Source organism: Watersipora subatra, chromosome 3 (assembly GCF_963576615.1).
Source record: "Watersipora subatra chromosome 3, tzWatSuba1.1, whole genome shotgun sequence".
NCBI lineage: Eukaryota > Metazoa > Bryozoa > Gymnolaemata > Cheilostomatida > Watersiporidae > Watersipora > Watersipora subatra.
The window spans coordinates 14,659,308-14,673,197 of NC_088710.1; positions in this window are offsets into that span (position 1 = coordinate 14,659,308).

Below are 13,890 nucleotides of genomic sequence, written 5' to 3' on the forward strand. Positions count from 1 at the left end.
TCATGAGTTTATCTTAATTACTCATCAGTTCATCTTAATTACTCATGAGTTCATCTTAATTACTCATGAGTTCATCTTAATTACTCATGAGTTCATCTTAATTACTCATGAGTTCATCTTAATTATTCATGAGCTCATCTTAATTACTCATGAGTTCATCTTAATTACTCATGAGTTCATCTTAATTACTCATCAGTTCATCTTAATTACTCATCAGTTCATCTTAATTACTCACTAGTTAATCTTAATTACTCATCAGTTCATCTTAATTACTCATGAGTTTATCTTAATTACTCATGAGTTTATCTTAATTACCCATGAGTTCATCTTAATTACTCATGAGTTCATCTTAATTACTCACTAGTTAATCTTAATTACTCATGAGTTCATCTTAATTACTCATGAGTTCATCTTAATTACTCATGAGTTCATCTTAATTACTCATCAGTTCATCTTAATTACTCATGAGTTCATCTTAATTACTCATAAGTTCATCTTAATTACTCATTAGTTCATCTTAATTACTCATGAGTTTATCTTAATTATTCATGAGTTCATCTTAATTACTCATGAGTTCATCTTAATTACTCATCAGTTCATCTTAATTACTCATGAGTTCATCTTAATTACTCATGAGTTCATCTTAATTACTCATCAGTTCATCTTAATTACTCATCAGTTCATCTTAATTACTCACTAGTTAATCTTAATTACTCATCAGTTCATCTTAATTACTCATGAGTTTATCTTAATTACTCATGAGTTTATCTTAATTACTCATGAGTTCATCTTAATTACTCATTAGTTCATCTTAATTACTCATGAGTTCATCTTAATTACTCATGAGTTCATCTTAATTACTCATGAGTTCATCTTAATTACTCATGAGTTCATCTTAATTACTCATGAGTTCATCTTAATTATTCATGAGTTCATCTTAATTACTCACGAGTTCATCTTAATTACTCACGAGTTCATCTTAATTACTCATCAGTTCATCTTAATTACTCATCAGTTCATCTTAATTACTCATGAGTTCATCTTAATTACTCATGAGTTCATCTTAATTACTCATCAGTTCATCTTAATTACTCATCAGTTCATCTTAATTACTCACTAGTTAATCTTAATTACTCATCAGTTCATCTTAATTACTCATGAGTTTATCTTAATTACTCGTGAGTTTATTTTAATTACTCATGGGTTCATCTTAATTACTCATCAGTTCATCTTAATTACTCATCAGTTCATCTTAATTACTCACTAGTTAATCTTAATTACTCATCAGTTCATCTTAATTACTCATGAGTTTATCTTTATTACTCATGAGTTCATCTTAATTACTCACGAGTTCATCTTAATTACTCGTGAGTTCATCTTAATTACTCATCAGTTCATCTTAATTACTCATGAGTTTATCTTAATTACTCGTGAGTTTATCTTAATTACTCATGAGTTCATCTTAATTACTCATCAGTTCATCTTAATTACTCATCAGTTCATCTTAATTACTCACTAGTTAATCTTAATTACTCATCAGTTCATCTTAATTACTCATGAGTTCATCTTAATTACTCATGAGTTCATCTTAATTACTCACCAGTTCATCTTAATTACTCACGAGTTCATCTTAATTACTCATGAGTTCATCTTAATTACTCATCAGTTCATCTTAATTACTCATGAGTTTATCTTAATTACTCACCAGTTCATCTTAATTATTCATGAGTTCATCTTAATTACTCATGAATTCATCTTAATTACTCAGGAGTTCATCTTAATTACTCATGAGTTCATCTTAATTACTCATGAGTTCATCTTAATTACTCATGAGTTCATCTTAATTACACCCGAGTTCATCTTAATTACTCCCGAGTTCATTTCCATAGAATTTCCCCTGTCATACAGCCCACGACCAAAGTGATAATGGAAAAAGAAATGGTACTGCTGGTTGAGAAGTGCAATATTAGCAGTCAAATGGCAGTGCAGCGCAATAAGAGAACTGCAATGGTAGCTGCAATGTACTGGGTGTTATTATGTATAACAAACAGCAATAATGAAAGGAAAAGATGATATGTTTATGTCTCTCCCAGGAATAGGATAACTGCAATATTAGAAGTAAAATGGCAAGCTGCTGTGTAATATACATATATGGGGGTCCTCCCATGTTTTGTGACGATTTTGACAACCCGACGACAAGGATATTTGAAAAGCGACAGACAAGACAACCATTTATAGCTGTAAGTGACGTTGACGAGGCGATGATGATCGTTTAAGTAGGCTTACTGAAGGAAGGTACGGCTATACGTAGCGAACTTTTCGTTGGTTCTGAGTTCTGACCGAAAAACACAGAATAATTCGGTCGAAATTTGCAGAATTATCTGAGCTGTGCATGCTCACCGAACTCGTCGACGAAACGCTTTTAACTAGCTAAACAAATTATTAGCGAGCGCGATTCTAGCAGCTTTAGCAATTAGTCCAAGATACGTATTACGACACACAATAAAGTTACCAATGCATTTCAACATAGTACACACGATGTAACTGCTTAGATTGCGCTATTATTGGTTAGCGAGCACGATTCTAGCAACTTTTAAAGTTTATGTAGTCCGAAGCACATAAGCGACATGCAAGAAAAATATCATGGCAGTTCATTATAGTAAATACGATGCAACTAACTTGATTGCACTAAAGACAGCAACACTTTTTACCACAAAAATTTTGCTGCTAAAAAAATTTTTTATTATCAAAATATAAAAGATTTGTAGCAATGGTGTATAAACGATAAATACCAACAATAGCGCAATCTAAGCAGTTGCATTGTATGTACTACGTTGAAGTGCATTGATACTTTTATTGTGTGTCATCATACATGTCTTGGACTATACTAATTGCAAAAGCTGCTAGAATCGTGCTCGCTAGCACGATCATAGCAGCATGAAATAATTCCGTGTGTTTTGTTCCTTTTGTGATTTCAGTCAGAACCAACAAAAAACTCGTTACATGCGGCCGTACCTTCACTAATTTATTATTTGCCCATAAATCAACACAATCAAACGAAACTTCACTAGTTCCGGTTTGAAGTATCTGGCTCAACATTTATAGGCGCCATGTAATTTAAGTAAACAGCAATGAAATGTCACGACACACTGACAGCAAATAAGTTTCCAAGTCTGTGACCGACACTGATTATTAAAGACCATCTCGGTCTATTTTCAGTTAAAGATGTGTAGCCCTAAAAAGCTAAGACGCCTGTCACTCTTCGCGGAATAATCAGCAACGCTCCCAAATATCACTAATAAATTTGTGAAGGTTGCTGGTTGAGCCATGCTTTTGATTAGCAGGAGTTCAAGCTGAGCAAGTTTCAGGTTTTTAACGCAACCCAGTGCCGCCAGAATGGATATTCGCATTAAAATAACAAATGTGAAGGTAGAGGTTGTTTTGGTTACCAACTTAAAAAATGTGACGACAGGCATTTTAAAAGTGACTATTCTGACGACAACTTTGTGTGGTAAGACCCTCATATATATATATATATATATATATATATATATATATATATATATATATATATATATATATATATTGTATAATATAAATATATATTATACAATATATATTTAAATAGACATATTTACAATATATATTTACAATATGTATATATATATATATTGTAAAGGTTTGTGCGACCTTCACTCTCCTCCACTAATACAAGACTCGTGCATGAGTACAATACATATATTTCTGCTTAGTTCATCAAGGTGTACAAGAAAGAATCAAATAACAGACAATGAACAGGCTCAGAACAGCTCTGCTCTTCTACACAAATATTCGAGCTTATATAGCTAGTAAGCTCCGCCTCCGTTCTACTTGGCTGGACCCGGCATGGCTCTGGCTTGGCTGAACTCCGACCTCATTAACACGCCTGACTGAACACAGCTTGGCTCGGCTTAACTCAGCCCTATGCTCAGCTCTCAGTGGACCACATTCCACAACACTCTCCCACCCCAACGGTGACCCTGGTCTCCAATCTAGACCTTGGGAGAGAGTCTATGGTAGCTACGTGGCAGACCTCTTCCTCTCCTGTCAGGGTTCTGTCAAGGTCCTCCACATCTGTGTCTGAGGCAGCTGTCCCGGGGCAGCTCGTGCCGGCCTCAGCGGTCGCCTTCTCCCACTTCCAATCTCCCTGGTCTGCTGCCACACCAACTGGCTTCGGTGCGCTTAGGGCTTCCTCAGCTTCTTTCAAGCTCCTGGTGACCAAAGCCAATAGTTCTGGCAAAGACGCATCACATGCGTCATCCAAGTTCTCTAACAAACTGAGGGCGTCCGGGGTGAGCGAGTGCTCCAACAAAAAAGGCCCTGGTAGTGGCAGTGAGAACTACCTGGTTGTCCTCTTGTCCCACCCCTGGGTGGTTTGCCGGTGACTCCATCGAGTAGCACACCCCGTTGTCGTACCGGTCCGGCCTTCTAATAGTTCGGGCCCGCCTTGGGTTGTGGCAAACAGGTTCCGATGAAGTCTCCGGTGTCGGAGCTATTCCAGTCTCCTCTGGGTTTGATGTCGGTTCTTCCGGAACTTTTTCTAGTGGGACCGGATTGGCTTCTACCGAACTTGGAGAGTGTCCTTGACGTCCCTGGCATTCTCCTTCCTCCGGTCCGGCCGAGTTTTCTCCCGGAGTTACCTCCTATCTTTGTTTTTCAGGAGCCTCCAGCAGCAACCTTTCCCAGTTGGGAGGCGGCATTATCCACACAGGGTCCACTCTGGCCTGTTCCTGCCTTTTTCCGGCCTGCTGTGTCGAGCTTCCTTCATGTTGGGACCCCTCCTTGGCTCCAGAGTAGCTGGGGCCTGTCCCAACCTCTCTGGGCAAGCATGATAGGGTTTTAGCCTTCCTTCGCTCTGGATGGAAGACTGGCCCTGCCGTTCCACCAGATATGTGTGGTTCCTCTAGGCCTTCAGGACTTGGCATGGTCCCACAAACTTTGCCTGCAGCTTGTGATTTTCTCCCCGTCTCCGACGTTTGTTCTTGAGCCATACCCAGTCGCCTGGGGTGTACAGTGATGGCTCTTCCCTGTCTTCTTGCCGCACGTTCATCTGGCTTTGCCGTAGTGCCTCATGCACTGTCTGCAGTCTCCGCTGCACCTCCAGAGCGTGCTCGTTGGCAGGAAAGAACTCAGTTGGTGGAGGGTGGCTTTCCAGCCTGTCTGGCAATCTCAGCTCCCGTCCCAACATTGGCATGTTGGCCGTTTCTCCAGTCACGGAGGGGGGATGCCTCTGTATGCCCTCATCAGCTGGGGAGAGCAGTAGGTTTTACTCGTCCTGTCTCCGAGCCAGAAGCAGCGCCCTCAAGGAGTCTCCGAGTCCCCGGTTAATCCGCTCCACAATTCCATTTGCCTGTGGATGATATGGAGTCATGTGGGTCTTCTCCACGTTCCAGAGTTGGCACAGTTCGGCCATCAGTTGGCTCTCGAACTGCGCCCCCTGGTCCTTTAGGGATCTGCTCAGGCAATCTCAGGTAGCAGAAGATCCGCTCATCCAGAGCGTTGGTGATCACCGGGGCCGTGGCGTCAGGTAGTGCCAAGGCGTCCGGCCACCGGGTGAAGTGGTCGGTGAGAACCAGCACCGACTTGTTTCCCCTTGGCGTGACAAGAAATGGCCCCGCCAGATCCACGGCCACATCCTACCAGGGTCGTCCTGCGTAGAGCCTCCTTTTTCCTCTGGCCGCCTTTGTCCCTCCATGCTTTGCCGCCTGGCACACCTCGCAACTCTTGATAAGCCGTTTGACTGTGGACGTCAGTCCGAGCCAGTACCACGTCAGTTGGAGGCGACCTATCGTCCTTCCCATCCCAAAGTGTGCCAGGGGGTGCGTTTGCCACACCGTGGTTTCCCGCATGGCCGGGGGCAGATGGTGCACCATCTGGCATGGCCCGGCGGGGCCACGCGTTCTTCCAGCACGCCGGCCTGTCGTAAGCGCAGAGAACCCCGCATGTGATGCAGGATGTTCAGCTCTCTGCTCCCGACCTCCAGGTGTTCTGCTAGCACCTCCTCTCCTGTGGCAATGGCACGGTACATGATGGCCACTGGCCCCTGTTTGGTAGCCTGTGTCCTTGCCAGTTCGCCTTTTGGTCCTGGTTCGGGCTACTTGGTTTGAGGGTTCCCTTTTCCTGCATAGCCACAGGAGTGATGTGTGGTCTGTCCGTAGGAGGAACTCCTTGCCATACAGATACGGCCAAAAGTGTTTGACCGCCTTCACTACTGCAAGTAGCTCCCGTCGAGTGACGCAGTAATTGCGCTCCGAGGGGGTGAGGGTCTTGCTGTAGTAGGCAATGACTCTCTTGCAGCCTTCCTGTACTTGGGACAGCACGGCCCCCACTCCACATCTGCTGGCATCTGTGTCCAGGATGTACTGCCTCCGAGGATCTGGATAGCCCAAGATCGGGGCGGTGCTGATGCTCTCCTTCACCGTAGTAAAAGCGGCATGTTCTCCCTCCGCCCATTTCCAGGGCTCTCCCTTTGAAGTCAGTCGGTGCAAGGGGTGTGCTATAGTGGCGAACTCCGGGATATATTGTCGGTAGTAGCCAACCGTCCCGAGGAATCCTTGGTGTTCCCTCACTCCACGCGGACTCGGCCACTATGCTACTGCCTCCACCTTGTCGGGGTCTGTAGAGACTTCATCCCGGCTTACTATGTGACCCAGGTAGCAGACCTGAGGTAGCAATAGCTCGCACTTGGAGAAATTCAGCTTTAGTCCGGCCTTGTGGAGTCTCTAGAAGACCTCCTCCAGCCGATGTAGATGCGTATCAAAATCCGGGGCGATGACGATAATATCATCCAGATATAGCAGCAGCGTTCTTCAGTGGAGGTCATGTAGAACCTGTTCTATGAGTCTTTGGAAGGTGGCGGGGGCGGACATCAGTCCGAAAGACAATACCTTCCACTTCCACAGCCTGGACCTTGTCGAGAAAGCCGACTTCTCCTGCGCCTCTGCATCCAGGGGTACCTGCCAATACCCGCTTACCAGGTCAAGCGTGCTGAAATAGCAACTGCCGGACAAGGCGTCTAGGCTGTCATCAATCCTGGGTAGCAAGTAGGCATCCTGCTCCGTGACGGCGTTGATACGCCGGTAGTCAATGCAGAAGCGCCACTTCCTGTCCTTCTTCCGGACCAACATCACGGGGGAGCTCCAAGCTTCTCCAGCTGGCTCGATGAGTCCTTGTTTGAGCAGATCTTGGCCTCTGCCTCCTCCGGTCCGAGTCTGTGAGGGAGTTGTCGGATTGGTCGAGTGCCCTCCTTAAGTGGGATAGAATGTTCCACCTCCGACGTCCTTCCCTTGTCGTCATCACCTGCACTAAACATGATGGCATACCGACGCAGCAAGGTTGCCAACCTTGATGTTTATCCCATGTCCTCACAGTTCGGCTAATCCGCCTGGAACAATTCCTCAACGTGAGCCAGCACTCCATTGATTGAAGTCGGACCAGCATCACACAGTAAGGGATCGTCCTCTTTGACCTGTAGGGTCTCTACTCCCGTGTACATGCCGATAGTGGCTCCGGACCAGAAAGTCAACGACCGCTCCGTAGTGTTCATGCAGCAGGTGATGACTTGTCTCTTGGGTCTCGGCTAGTTCAGGCTACTGACTACAGGAGGTCTGTTGGGAAATCCCACGATTAGTCCCATGGGACAATAGTTCCGTGTGGTGATGCGACAGTGTATCGCCATCTCAGCCCGGGCGGGAACCACTACCCCCTTATCACCTGTACTTTGCTCTGTAGCAGCCGTCCATGCTGGTTTGTGCAGACTAGCTGTCTGCCATCTACTCGAACCACCGGTTGCTCAAACTCGAGAGCGCATTGATGGGCTACAAAGAACAGCATTCCGACGATGGCATCCTCGCTCAGTCGGCTCACTACAAAAACTTCCTTCGTCTTCACATCCCTCAAGCGGATAGTCAGGCGAATTATCTTGTAGAAGGGAGCCGTGTTCCGTCAGCCAATAGTCTGTGGCTGTCACTCTTTTTGAGTCAGTCCCGCACGGCTCCTGGCAATCGATCAAATACTTGTTTATTTATCAGATTGGTGGAACCCCGGTGTCCAGCAGGAACTGGATGGGTCGCCCCTCTATTTTTCCTGGGAGGAAATAGCTGGCGGAGTGGGGTCGGCTGAGGGCTTGCGCCTTAGTGGCATCCTCCAGGACATTCTCCGTGAAGCCTGGAAGGCTTTCTTTCCATGGTGGGGCAAGGTCAGTACCTTGAGCCGTCCCACGTCCGGAACAAATCTGCTTCTCCCGTGATTGCCACCCCCAAGGCGGAGAAGGGTTTGGCCCTGCCGCTTTTAAGGCAGGCTTCCGACTGTTTGGTTCAGTGGGGATGGTTCTCAGTGTCTGGGGCGGAGGGGATTTGGGGGTCACCCTCCTGCGTTTTGGATTACGTCTCTGCCCGTTCACACGGAGGAGTGTAGGCAATATTCGGGACAGGGGGCTGTCCAGACTAATCTCACTCAAGGACTGGTAATAATTCCGTGTCACCACAGGCCTTTCTTGTGCATGAACTTCCCTTGACCTAGTCCTTGCTAGTTGAGACCAGCCATCAGCCGTCGTCGAGTCCCGCGAAATCCTATTGTATTTCCGTGTTTGTTTGGCCTTGGCACAGCTAGTAGTCGGAGCTACTGCTGTGGCCGTCCTTCGTTTCCCGAAGCCGGTTTGGTGTGGCGAGGACAGTTTTTTCGTACATGCCCCAGTTGGCCACATCCCCAGCAAAGAGTAGCTGGCTGGCTCCTTTTCTCAGCTGGGGTGCGCTCCTGGAGCCATTTCACCTTGTCCGTGAGGGTTTGGACTAGCCGGGCTAGTCATCCTATAACATCGGCCTCGCCCGAGTTTACCTGGTCAGAGGTTCCTCCCTCCAGGGCTTGCACCGAAGATCCGGTGGGTCTACGCTCGCCTCCTTGAATCTGGAGGTAGTCATTTCCAGCTCATACAGCATCCGTCAGCATGGGCGTAGGCATAGCCAACAGATGTCTCTGCAGGACAGGGTCCCTTAGCGAGCTGCAGAAGGTTTCCATAGCCATGTTATTCCGGTGGCAATTCGGCAGGTCCCCGTACGCAATGCGCACCAACCTCTCAACTTCCATAGCGTGCTCCTGCAGCATCGTCCCTTCCTCTCGCCTAAGGGCGTTGAGCTGGCTCCTGAAGCAAACAATAAAGTATTCTACATCTCCTTTCCCAGTATACTGAGGAGTCCTGAAGCATGGCACCGGTTCCTGAGCTTTCGGCATCAGCAATACGCGCTCTAGCTCTTCGATTAGTTGGTCGGGTCTCGGGTCAGCGCTCCTGGCTCTCCTATTGGCCATGTCTGGCTTCCAGTAGGTTTCTGCTCTCCTCCCAGAGCAGTGCTTCTACTGTGTTCGCGGTTCCTGGCTCCTTTCTGGGTTTCTTCCCATAGAAAGTTCTTCCAGTAGAAGCACACCGCTTCCTTAGGCAAGTCCTGCCGGATCCCCTAATAGGTTTTTGCTCCTGGAGCAGTGCATCTACTGGGTCCGATTGGTAGGCTTTCCACAGCTCTTCCTGGGTTTCTTCCGGTTAGAAGTTCTTCTAGTAGGAGCTTGCTGCCTCTTCAGATTAGTCATTTTAGTAGGTTTCTGCTCCCGAAGCAGTGCATCTACTAAATCCAATCCTGTAGGGCTTTCCACAGCTCTCTCTGAGTTTCTCCCAGTAGGAAGTTCTTCCAGTAGGAGTGGTGTTGCCATTTTTCAGGCAGCCCAGTTCATCCAGAGTCTAGTGATCCCAATGCGAGTTCTGTGGTGGAGTTCTTGGGATCGTTACCAATTCCTCCGCTGCCACCAGTGTAAAGGTTTGTGCGACCTTCACTTTCCTCCGCTAGTACAAGACTCGTGCATGAGTACAATACATATATTTCTGCTTAGTTCATCAAGGTGTACAAAAAAGAATCAAGTAACAGGCAATGAACAGGCCAAGAACAGCTCTGCTCTTCTACACAAATATTCGAGCTTATATAGCTAGTAAGCTCCTCCTCCGTTCTACTTGGCTGGATCCGGCATGGCTCTGGGTTGGCTTGGCTGAACTCCGACCTCATTAACACGCCTGACTGAACACAGCTTGGCTCGGCTTAACTCAGCCCTATGCTCAGCTCCCAGTGGACCACATACACAACAATATATATATATGTATATATATGTGTATATACATGTATATATATACATATATATATATGTATATATATGTATATATATATATACATACATATATATATGTATATATATATATATATATATATATATATATATATATATATATATATATATATATATATACAGTCATACTTCAACTTACGAGCTTAATGCGTTCCGAGACTGTGCTCGTATGTCAATTTACTCGCATGTTGGTGCAATTTATTTATATATAGAACAATTAAATATATATTGATTGGTTTCCATACTCTAAAGTAAGCAAATAAAACACTCAAAACAAGATATTGTAACAGAAATAACATGTTGGTTATTCTTCTTACGTACTACATGCTTTCAAAAAGCAACAAATAAAAAATGATGCAAGGAAATGTGATTAATTAAAATGTAAAATTAAATACATTGTATTGGATCCTGCGACCAACACGTAGAGGCGACCTGGGTCGGCTTACTCTACCGGTCTGCATTCACTCTCCACAGGGGCCGTGTAAGTGTTGCCCGTTGACCAACACGCGGAGGCGACTAGGTCGGCTTACACCACCGGTCTACTACAACCACCTTACACGGGGAATCGCTCCCTGAGTGATATTATGCTCGTTCGACAAGGTCGACCTGAGGTCGACCGGGGTCGACAGTGTTTCTATACTCTACTCCCAAAGCACAGTCCGTAGACTGAGGCTTGGAGTAAATAAGTGCTCAGTGTGATTCTGTTATTGCGCAAGGTAACAGAAGAGTGTGGGTCCAAATGCAAAGCATGTATTGAACGAACTTACTAGGCCGAAGCACGGCCTTAAATATAATCAGATATGCAAATGAGGTGGCTAGGGCCAACCTCCTCTAGGGGCGTGGCTACATAAAAGAACAACAAGAGAACACAACTCTAATGACAATAAGCAAAAAGGAGATGGTAATGCATGTTTCCATCACACACGCTGCCCCTATAGACGACTACCGGCTATATATATAAAACCACAAGAAAAGAAAAAAAAGATACAAGAAATATAGGAAAACACCAACTAGCTACAATAAAACAACAAAAAAAAATAAGAGGGTATAATAATGTGAGAGACACCAATTACTAAAACGTACCAAGAGAATTACTGATAAACCATGTCGACCGTGTCATCTATGAGGTCGACATGCGATTCGCCAGGTCCTCCAGACGACGAGCCGCCCGTCGGAGGTTGGAGGCCTCCTCTCGCAAAACGTCCACTGTGACCCGGGGTCGGACGCCCCCCAGCCGGCTCTGGATGCTGCCTATCGTAGTCAATCTTCTAGGAGCTGGGACCGGTCGTTCCAGCTTGGGCGGACTGTACCACTTCTTCTTCGGGGGAGAGGGGAGAGGTGCCTGGGGTCCTCTTCGCGTAGGTGGCTTGGTTTTAATCGGCCCGTAGGGTGTAGGCTTTTCAAAGGCCGGAGGATTATTTAATTGTACCTTTTTGCTCCAGGCCGGGTAGCTATCTCGGTCGACCTCGTATATAGTAATTCCCTTTCCACCGTGCGCCTTCCGTACTTCGGCATCCTTGATCCGAGCCTGATGTTTTGCAATAGTATCTCGAGATGTGGAGTTCCTCCCACATTTGCAGAAGAAGCGTGTAAAATGTTGGGCGATGTGGATTCTGCGCCGTCGAGGGGTAGAGAGTAGTTGTTGGCACAATGGACAGTTAGTACCTTTCTCTCGACATAGTTTCGAGATCGTTTTAGCTGTCTCCGCCGCGATCCATTTGGTCGGTAGTGGGGAGTGTGGAACGTGATTATTTAAAGAATCCGTTTCTGAGTCGTCCAGGGTTTCACCCGGCGCTGGGTGGAGCTCCAGTGGCATGATCTTTACTTCGGGCAACAGGGGTAAAGCTCCGATGATCGGTGCAGCCTTCTTTACGGTTTCCTTAGTGACTTCCATGTTGAGAAAAGATATAGGTGTGTGCGCCTCGAGTTGGTAACAAGTAATGAGCGCGTTCTGTCTGGGACCCAAAATGGCCGCCTTCCGACCTTGAACTCCGAGGGCTTCTCCCGATTGGACGGTGCTAGTGTCGTAATCGGCCAAGTACGCGGGAGGCCTCCTGATTCGTTGGGGCCGTGGTGCATCCCCAGCCCCGGTATCACTAGCCTGGGCTCCCGTATTTTCCGTGGCCCTTTCCTCCTCGGGTATCAACTCGCCGCCAGGGTCGGGGTCAATCATCGAGGTAGGATGGTGTTCCCCTGGGGGAACCAAGGGATCTCCCCTGGGAAATCGAAGTGCTTCTGACCTTCCTGGCGACTGAGGTAGTCGCAACTCCGTTAGTTGGCTAGGCAGGGGCAACTCTGGAATAACTACTTCTGGGTTATCGTTTCCTCGTGCGACTTGCCTTCTGGGTCGGCCCCTCATGTTGGGACGGCGAGCAGGCTCGACCTCAACCGGGGCTCGTCCTTGTTGCACCGGACTGGGGCGACAGAGTCGTAACCTTCCCTCTGCTTGGATAGATCGCTGTCCATACTTCTCTATCTCGTAAGTGTGGTTTTCGTGACTTCTTAACACGCGATAGGGCCCCAAGTACTTGGCCGCTAGCTTCGGGTTTTCCCCTCTTCTCCGCCGCTTGCTTAGCAACCACACGAGGTCACCCTCATTGAATAACGGAGGCTCTCTCGCGTCAGTTGACACAATTTCTTTTTGCCTATCTCGGAGGAGAGTATGGGCTTGTATCAATCGGTCGTGGACAGTCTGCACATACTCATGTATGCTTGCGAATGATTCTAGTCTATTCCCATACAGCAACTGGTCAGGAAGACGTAGTTCCCGACCCAACATCAAATAGTTGGGTGTTTCTTTAGTGGCGGAGTGTGGTAACCCTCGCAGCGTCCGCATGATTTGTGGCAGTAGTTGGTCCCAATCTTCCTGTCCTCTGCCCAGCAAGAGAGCTCGTAGGGAGTCACCCAACACACGATTGTTTCTCTCAACCACCCCATTCCCTTCGGGGTGGTACGGGGTGGTCCGAGATTTATCGACTCCCCACAAGTCGCATAGCTCCTGGAATAATGAGGACTCGAATTGGCTCCCCTGGTCGGTATGGATAATCTCGGGTAGCCCGAAGTAACTAAATATCCTCTCGTCTAGGATCTGGGCTACCGTTGGGGCTGTAGCATCGGGGATGGCTAAAGCATCTGACCACCTAGTGAAGTGATCAGTGAGCACCAACACCCAACTATTTCCTCGAGGGGTCGGAGGCAGGGGTCCCACCAAGTCTACGGCTAGGCGTTGCCACGGCCTCCCGGCGTACAGCCGTTGTCTATTCCCGGAGGTCCGCCCCTTTCCTGTTTTGGCCCTCTGGCAAACTTCGCAAGAGAGGACTGCTCTCCGGATATCTCCGGCCATACCCGGCCAATACCAGTCCAATTGGACGCGTTTCAAGGTCTTCTCCACACCGCAGTGTGTTTGCTCGTGGGCTTTCCACAGGATTTCCTGTCTCAATGTTTTCGGGCATACCACCACCACCTTTTCTCGCCCATTCTGGGTGAGATGGAGGGTCAACACGCCCGACTCGTCGAGCTGGAGCTGGTGAAACATCCGGGCCAATCGCTGCAGCTCGGGGCTGCCCACTCGTAGCACGGCCTCTTCCACTCCTCTTCGGTTCCTGACGGCCTGGTAAATGACCCCTAGGTCGGTAGCGGCTCTCTGTTGTAGTGCCCGTACTTCATCCAGCGGGGTTTGTACCACCG